The sequence below is a fragment of the Lipotes vexillifer genome, unplaced genomic scaffold, assembly GCF_000442215.2.
Source record: "Lipotes vexillifer unplaced genomic scaffold, Lipotes_vexillifer_v1.1 scaffold687, whole genome shotgun sequence".
Classification (NCBI taxonomy): Eukaryota; Metazoa; Chordata; class Mammalia; order Artiodactyla; family Lipotidae; genus Lipotes; species Lipotes vexillifer.
The window spans coordinates 350,622-360,645 of record NW_006782674.1 but is presented as its reverse complement, the minus strand read 5'-3'; positions in this window follow the sequence as shown (position 1 = coordinate 360,645).

The window sequence follows — 10,024 nt, the reverse complement described above, 5'->3', positions numbered from 1 at the left end:
GCGCCCCAACTAGAGAAAGCCTGCACACAGCAATGAAGACCCAACGCAGCCAAAAATAAATAAATAAATAAATTTATTAAAAAAAAAAAAAAAGAATCCGCCTTCCAATGTAGGGGATGCGGATTCGATCCCTGGTCAGGAAACTAAGATCCCACATGCTACGGGGCAACTAAGCCCGTGTGCCACAACTACTGAGCAAAAAAGCCACAACTAGAGAGCCTATGTGCTGCAACTACAGAGCCCAGGTGCTCTGGAGCTCATGCGCTCTGGAACCCACGCGCCACAACTAGAGAGAAGCCTGCGCGCCACAACTAGAGAGAAGCCCACGCACTGCAATGAAAGATCCCCATGCCGCAACGACGATCCCGTGTGCTGCAACTAAGACCCGAAGCAGCCAAAAATTTGAAAGTAAGCAAATATTTTTAAAAATAAAAAATAAAAATATGTAGTCATTGTAGAAATCTGAGAAATAAGGCAGCTAAAGAAGAAAATGAGAAGAGTAATCCTACCATCCAAAATAACTACTGCTAGCATTTCCCCCTGTAAATCCTTCTAATCTTTGTTCTATGCATATATATGCATTATTTTTTAACTGAATTATACAGTATATATTGTTTAGTAACATGTTTTTCATTTAATGTGTCTAAAACCCCTTTACATATTTTCCCACTTCTCTGTTGCTGTGTAACAAACTATATGAAAACCTGGTGGTTTAAAACAATAATTTTATTTTGCTCATGATTTTGTGGATCAGGGCCCAACCACTTTCCAGGAAATGGAGAAATGGTCTCCACCCCTCAAAGGGAAGCTTCAAGGTCACAATGCAGAAGAACATGTAGGATGGAAGATATTTTTATAGGCATCTTTGGAAAATACAATGTGCTACATATGTTATTAAAGAATCTTCATAACTGTAATGGCTGTATAATATCTATTTTAAAATGTGTCATTATTGATTTAACTAATTTCAATGTTTGCAAATTTTAGAAACAATATTATAAATACTTCCATGATGAACATTCTGATACATAAAACTTTATCTGCATCTCTGAAAATGTGTATTAGGATAAAATACTAAAGGCGGAATTACTGGGGTAAAGCTGCTTGATATAAATGGCCAAAATAATTTCCAGGAAAACACTAATTTAGATGCACTTCATTTAAAAATGTTTTACTCTCTGAAAGAAAAATAGTCCCATCAATGCTCTTCTTTAAAAATACTACTGACTGTTTTCACCTATTATTTTTCCAGGTTTATTTTTTTCAGATGGGAAAGTAATTCCCACTGAAGTTTTCACTGGAGATTAATTAAACCTATAAATGAACTGGGATGAATGGGCCTCGCTTCAGTATGCTGTCTTTTTGTCTGGAAGTCTTTTACTCTGGTTTTCCTCTATACTCAGGGGAAACTGACAACATTCATTGTTGAATTATTCCTAGCATATTATACTTTTGTAATTGTTTTAAGTAGGATCACTTTCCCAATTATGTATTTATTGATTATTGATATTAAATTGGGAAAGTGCTTATTTTGTATATTTATTCATACTCAGCCATCTTTCTAATCTTTTATTAGTTCTAGTAGTTTATCAATTGATTCTCTTAGGTTTTCTGGGTAGAAAATCATATTAGCTTCAAGTAGTGGCACTTTTGACTTCCTTTCCAGTAGCCCACCTAATTTCTGTTTCCTATCTTTTTGCATTGGTTAGGATATCCAGGACAATATTAATTAATATAGTGAGACGAGACTTTTTAATTTTATTCCTAATTTTAACCAGAATATAGCTGATGTTTTCCTTTAAATATGATATATGCTATTATTTAATCTAAATATTATTTATCATTTTAAAAAATCCTCTATTTTTAGTTTACTAAATTTTATTTATTCAGAATTGGTGCAGAATTTTTCTGAAGTGCCTTCTAGACATCTACTGAGATCATACATATCTTCTCTTTAGACTTACTAATATCATATTTCATAATATTAAGTAATTTTTGTATTCACAGAATAACCCAATAAAATCATCATGGGTTATTTTTCTTATATACTACTAAAATTGATTTGTCAGTACTTTTATTTAGAAATTTTGTGTCTATATATGTGTGTGTGTGTATGTATATATAGTGAGAATGTATATATGTATATATAATGAGAATTGTTTGTATTCTACTTTATGTCATATTTCTCAAAGTCCATTACAGGACTGTACTTGTTTTGTAAAGTGAAATAGGAAGGTTTAATATTTTTCTCTACTCTAGAACAGTTTAAATGGCATAGAAATTACTTGCTCCTTTAAAAATTAAAAGCAAAATCATCTAAAAATGAAGTATGCTTAGATGTCAATTCTTTTACTTCTTAAGTATTAATCAAATCAGATTATCGAATTTTTCTTGAATTAGTCATTAGTTTCAGGTAGATTTTTTAATATTTAGTATAAAGTTGTTTTGTTTAATTATTATTTGAAATTATTGTATCTGTTAATACATTTCCTTTGTAATGTAAAAATACATGTGTATTTTTATCTCTACATTTTCTTTTGCCATGATAATATTAGCAATAAATTGTTTTATGATTTATTAATTAAAAAATCATTTGGGGGCTTCCCTGGTGGCACAGTGATTGAGAGTCCGCCTGCCGACGCAGGGGACACAGGTTCGTGCCCTGGTCCAGGAAGATCCCACGTGCCGCAGAGCGGCTGGGACTGTGAGCCATGGCCGCTGGGCCTGTGTGTCCAGAGCCTGTGCTCCACAATGGGAGAGGCCACAACAGTGAGAGGCCCACACACCGCCAAAAAAAAAATTTTTTTTAAAAATAATAATAAATAATAATAAATAAATAAATAAATAAATAAATAAAAATTGTTCCCTGAAAGCCATTCGGGAGTTCTTCAGGTCTTTTGACCCCAAAAAAAAAAAAAAAAAAAAAAAATCATTTGGATTTGTCTAAACTATTTTTGTTTTAAAATGAACCCATTTTTAAATAAATTTCTAAATACTGATTTCTTTATTTACTGTTATTTTCTAGGTTCTTGAGATTAATTCCTTTATTTTTTTTTTCTTGTTTAATTTTTAAAAACACATCTTAAAGCTATGCATTTGCCTTCAATTACAGCTTTGGCTATATCCCACAAATTAAGATAGTGTTTTTATTTTTGAATACTCTTCTCTTTTACCGAGTATTTTTAAATTTTCAAGTGCTTGAAGGATTTATGTGATATCTGAGATTATTTCATTATAGTAAAGGAATGTGGAATATACAGTGCATGCTTTTACCAATTTATTGATGTTTATTTATGATCTAATGCTACGCATTTTTTAAATGTTCTCAGCACACCCCCAGAGACAAGGATAAAGCTAGGAAGGCTCCCTTCCACCAGAGTATAAGTCCCTACCCCTCCACTCCCATTCCCTCTTCAATGCCCACCTTAGAAAGGAAAGCAGATGCACAGAAATAGATGTGAAAGAGCAAACATCCCAAATACCCTGGGTTAAGTTATTAGGGTAGAATTACATTATTATTATGAAAATAATGCCATGTTTTCTTGTCTCCCATCTATTCCACACTTCTAGATGGCCTCAACTCTCTCAGGAAAGGACAGAGAGAGCAGTGGACTGCCTAGATCAATCTGAAGCCTTGAACAGAGGGCCAGGGGAGTGAGCATATGACTTTTCCTCATCCTGGGTTCCTGAGTATCCAGGTTTTTTCCAAGCCACAGCACTTAGAGATATAATAGGGATATACACTTTATATACGTTAAGAACAATAACTTCTACCAAATTCAGAAGAAACAGGTTACCACTACTCAAAACACTATCTGGACTATATGGATTCTATATAGCATTCTTATACCTGAGCCATATTCTTCCTCTTCATGACATTTTGTTGCTGTTGTTGTTATGTCTTCACTAGACCATTCTCCAAGGTGGAGCTAAGTAAACCACATAGAATCTATTCCTCTTTAGTGTAAAAACCTGTGGCTTGGGCTTCCCTGGTGGTGCAGTGGTTGAGAGTCCGCCTGCCAATGCAGGGGACACGGGTTTGTGCCCCGGTGCGGGAAGGTCCCACCTGCCGCGGAGCGGCTGGGCCCGTGAGCCATGGCCACTGAGCCTACGCGTCTGGAGCTTGTGCTCCACAACGGGAGAGGCCACAACAGTGAGAGGCCCGCGTATCGCAAAAAAAAAAACAAAAACTCCGTGGCTTTTCTCATCATAATGCCATTTCCTAAAGGCCATGGATACACACAGTATAGTTTGAAGGTGGTGCACAGACTTCTTTCTTGTTAAGACAGCACATGCTCCCTTCAGGATTTGTACCCAATATCCCTTCTGGCCATCAGACCAATATCTGGAGACAAGGCACAACACAACCCTGTCAGTGAAGTGCTGGTTGAGCTCAGAGAAGAAAGGAACTACACCTCACAGTAGTTGCAGGGCCTGATAGAAAGATGGTCTGCTTAATGCTCAGCTGAGGCCCAGCATGGAGACATTACCCTACCAGGAAAGGGTGCTGTGCTTCAGGATACAGTATAGACCTTAAATCAGGGATGGCCATATGGTGCTATGAGGTACTGTAGGGTGCTATTGCAGGCTCTGGCCCACTCAATAACTGAAATACATAACAGTTTTTGCCAGAGTTCTTATCACTTTCATAGAGAAGCAGATTTTTGGAGGTTCTTACTCTTCCACTTTGGAAGTCAAAATTTTCTCCACCTTTCCCCCACTTTGTTTGACTGAGATCACTTGAGGATACTGATAATGTGTCTCTTCAGAGAGAATTTATATTAGCTTCTGGCAGGACACATGAGCACTACCAATCCCAGATCACTAGAACCCACTCAGAGACTGAAGTGACTCAAAGCTGGGCTTCAGCCTCTTCCAGACCATCCCTGGTTCACCTTATCCCAGGGATGTGACCATTCATGGCCTTAACCCAAATCATGGTGCTTTCTCAGAGCTTCCCATCCTTGACAGGCTCCTGGCTCCCTAGGGCTGTTCAATGTTCTGCTTGTCATCTTAGCTCTTCAGCCACATTTTCTGGAATTGTCAGACACTCTTAGGAGAAAACCAGCCAGAAAATCCAGGCTCACCTCGCCGGGTTTCCCTCTTGTCACAGAACTTGGCCCAGTAATTCTTTGTTGACTTGTATTTCCCTGATACTTTTAAACAGATTTTTAAAGATAGACTTCGTGTACCTTTCTAGCCATCCTCAGCAGAGGAACGGGTCTGAACTGCCAATCCAGCTGCTACTAGAAACAGCACTGTGTCAGCTATCACATCTTCAGGGAGCATAAGGCAAGAGACATGACAAGAAGGGGTGCACCTCCCAGAGGAGTAAGATACTTTGGGCAAATCTTCTGGATGGTCGATATAACAGTTCTCCTGCTATCTCATTGCCCAGAAGTTAGTCACGTGGCCATGCGTGACTTCAAGGGCAGGAAGAAAATGTAGGCCATTAACATGTCATATTGCCTCCCCAAATAAAATCTGCGTTTTAGTATTATGGGAAAAAAGAGAAGAATGGATATTGGGTAAGCAATACAGTCTTTGCCACATTCCTCATCTATAAAATGGAAGTAATATTAATACCTAACTTCTAAAGTTGATGCGAGGATTAAAGGATATAATGAAGGTAAGGTAAACCTCTTAGCACAGTGCCTAGTATATGGTGAACAGTCAATAAATGTTAGCAGTAATACTGTTTGTTACAGTACAGGGATTTGAATATAATAGATTGTCACATGATGAACAGGGAAAAGAACCAATCCTTTGAACTTCATTTCTCTAGTTTCTCATAGTCACCTAAAGCCTCTTATAAATTCAGGCAGATAAACTTAGGGATAAAATTTCTACTACCATTGCTCTGTTTCAAATAGCTGAATATTTGTTTGATTTATAATAGCTGATTACAAATCTAGCCCCTAGGAGGTATTAAGACACGTGTAAGTTTTCCCTATAATTATACTCTGGATTATCCTGGACTGTCCACTTTGTTTTTTATATAGTTTCACTTTTTTCAATCTGACAAATGTATTAATAAATGTTTTTTACTTTTCAAACCTTTGTAAGACCCATCATATTAAACAGTAATACAACCCACACTTCAAAACAAACCCTTTTGTCAGGTAAAGGTCCTGATATTTAGCTGCACGTATATATAGTACTCACCGTGTATAGCTTCTCGTGATATTTAGGGATATTTTGACAGTTCTCTGACCTTCTTTCTACTTCTTATGACAACCACACCCAGACTGTCTTATATATATATGGCAATGGATAAGTTTTAGGGGTCACAGAACTTATCATCCCAACAAAACAACCACAGAAACGCTGACATCCACCTTCTTCCAGGAATCAGATAGAAGTGAGTGAGTAGGGGTGTGTGTCTCTGTGTGAGTGTGTGTGTTGGAACCCCAGCATGGGAGCAGTGTCACTGTTGGTGATTAGGAGGAGACAAATTACCGGAGTGACACAAATTACTAATTACTTTATCATGCAGTGAGAAGAAGAAGAAGCTGGAAGTTGCTTCAGCAAATTCTATTTTTAAGCAAATAATTGTTGGGTTTCCCATGCTCCAAATTAAATAATTCTCCTCAAGACCTTCCTTAAGTCTCCCTCTTTGAACTGCAGTGGCTGGTAAAGAATTGCAGATGCCTCTGGGATGGGCTTCGAATTTCGTTTCTAATTTTTTTTTTTCCAAACGTGCTATTCTCAAAATGAGATAGCTTCAGGGGCGTTTTTCTTTCCCCCTGTAATTAGGAGTTACTGGGTCATCCACGGCTTTTCCAGGCATTCTATAGGGAGGTGGCATTGAGTAATATAAAGATATGGGAAAGAGAAAAAATGAACTTGGAACCAATTTTAAAACCAGGTGCTGCCCCTTCCCTGACTGTGTGACCTTGGGGCATATCCTGTAACCTTCACTTGTGCTGAAGGAGTGAGGTAGGATGCTTTTTAAACTGAGAAGCACTGTGCATACTTATGCACTGTTATTAAGATGGCCAAGAATGGCAAGAACAAGAGAGCCGCATAATAAGAATTATAATAGTTCACATTTTTTAGGAGGTTTTGAGGATTTATCATATGCCTGGTGCTGGTCTAAGGGCTTTACGTGCATTAACTCACACACCCTCTCTACTACCCTTGGAAGCAGGTACTAGCGTTTCCCCATTTAACCCGTCAGCTGCAGAGAGGGTGAGGAAACTGCCCAAGACTGCAGAGCTAGGGAGTGGCAGAGCCCGGGTTCAAGCCCAGACATCCTAGATCTACAGTCTACGCTCAGCTGTTACACGCCATTGCGGAAGTGACATCGGCCCACAGGCCTACACACGTGGGCTCAGTTCTCAGGCCCTCTGCTTTCCAACCATAGGCCGAGGCATCCTCTTAGGGCATCACGAAGATGTTCTTCAAGCAGTGACAGTTACAAAAGCGGCTAATTTTAGCCAGAGGTAACCGAGATGGAGAGAGAGGGTAGGAGAAATGGTGTGATTAAGTTGCCGGGGTGTGAGGTAGGAATAGTTAGACACTGCACTGGTAAATAACCATACAGGAGCCCAGGGCTGTTCACTGCCCCTCAAAGTCCCATCAATACCCTCAAGAGGGATTCAGGATAATGTACCTCTAATTCTCAGATCCGTTTATCTGGTCACCAGCAGACTCTGAAAGTTCAGAGAAACAGGGTAGGTAAGATTTGATAAGGGCAAGCGGGGAGGGGAAGTTCTCAGTGGAGGGACAGTCATTGTGCCCAGGCAGGGTTCCCCTGAGGGCAAGTGTGCCGGTCCGTGGGCAGCTCTGTGGTCTGGAGAAGGCCTGTGTGAAACGAAACGAGATCAGGGGATGGCAGCAGGCAGAGCAGACAGATTGAGAGAGCCTGTGTCCCCTGCAGCGCCCTGTCTCCATCAGACCTCAGAATCAGGAGCTACACGGTTTCCTTAACAGGAGTCAGTAGATAGCGCCTAGGCCGGGTCACGTGTGCAAGGGGGCTGTGGAGAGCCCTGTGGGAGGCACAGAGGAGAGAGCGTGGCCATGCGCACAGGTCTGGGTTAGGGTCTGTAGTTGACCTTGGGTGCCTCACTCAATTTCAACTTCCCCTCTATAAACTAAAGATAATTATCCCCGACTGGCTGTCTGCACACGGTGCTCATGAGTAGCAGGCGAGACAGCATACTCTGTAAACAGCATCGGGGAGCCCAGTGAAGACACTGACCGAGAGGGACGTGGTGGTCCCCAGTGCCTGGACCCTGGGGGGCAGCATTTCTGCCCAGGCAGACCTTAACCCAGCTGGCAAATTCAAGCTTGAAAGACAGAACAGAGGAACAATCAAGTGAGCAAAGCTGGAACACGTGGAAGATCACCTTGCTTGGATCCCAAAGTCAAGGGAGCAGAAGCCACGCAGTATAGTCCTTGCAACCTCCAGAAATGGGATCTCACTCAAGGTCGGCATTAAACAGAAGAGGTGTTCCTGGGCCCCAGGCAGCTCAGAACCTTGGCCAGATTGGCAAATATTTCAGCAGGAGGTTAGCAAAATTGATGTCAACTTGAACGAGCCTCCTTCGTGGCTCTGCAAGGATCCGTGTTTGCTCTGCAATATTTTCCGTTGCTGTGTATAGAAGAGTGTCCAGCACATCGGCAGTGCAGGCTTCAGTTAGCGGGCCCCCAAGACACAGGTGGGCCACGCGCAGAGAGGGGTGCTCTGAGGCAGTGGGAACACAGGTGAAGCTGGTAAACACTGGGCGAGCTGGGGAAACGTGTCCAGGCTGGCAGGGCATCACGAGGTTGCATTTCTGCAATAATGTGAGTACCCTCAGCCGAGCCGGAATGCTGCTCAGAATATGAGATGAGGGGTTCCGATCCCAGACTGCCAAGGTTTGCGTGAACGTAGGGAAGGCAGCTTCACCTCTCTGAGCCCCATTACCTCATGAATGTCATTAACATAAAAAACTTAATCCTGACCTTAACCCGCTTAAAACATTCCTCTGGATAACGTGCAGATATCTTGATCATGTGATGATGGAGTGAGATGATGTTACGTGCTACAGCCTATACAGAGGATATGCTCAGTCATTCCTGGTACCCATGCGTGCCCCTGCCCTGACCACCGAGTTCTATCAGAGAGGATTTCTGACCAGTGACCGATGCTCTGACTTGAACAAAGTGGAGATACTCTGGAGGGAGAGGGGTGTGCTTCACACTGGCTTCCCTGGAGAGCCTCGACCCCAGGGGAGAGCTGCTGGCTGGGTGGGTGGGTGTGCAGGAACTGAGCCCAGCAAATCCGGAGCCTCTTTCTCTGTGCTGTCAACCCTTTTCCTTAGTCTCAGTCACGAGGCCTGAGGGAGAAATGGAGGACGAGGAGGGGAAGGAGACTCGGACTCTGGGGACCGCCAGGGGTTGGCATCAAGCCTCTGGGGGCTGAGATCTCAAGGGGCTTCTTAGCCAAGTCTCTGTCCTGAGGGCCCCCAGTGTGCAGACAGCCCTGGCCTGGGGTAGTGGAGGGACCCACTGTGGAGGAGACACCCAGGCCAGGGACGGGAGACCAAGAGAAGGATTTCCACCTTGTCTGCATTTCAAGGACACCCCACTTCCTGCAATGTCACATAGCACCTTCACCTCCCATGCAGTGTGTACCGTTTATAAGCAGCCCCCTCGAGAAAACTGGCAGATCGATGGGAGTGGGGACATGAGAGGGTGAAGGTGTGGACAGATGACTAGAGCTATGTACGTAACGAAACAATTTCTTTACATGATAGAGCGTAGATGAAAGAGGTCATCAGGTGTATTTACAGTATCTATCCTCATCACAGACGTCCTTGGGGAGAGGGGCCTGCAGTCCTAGCACCACCATCAGAACTGGAACATAGTAGGAATCAACAGAAAAATTCTTGAAAGAATGAGCGAACAAATGACAGATGCTCCTACAGTCCACTTATGGGTTGTGTGCAAGCTACGAAGCACCTGAACGAGGTTAGAGGTGGAGCAAATGTGGAAAAGGGTCAAAGGAAAGCCAGCCCCTCCAGCCTCTCTCTTTCCC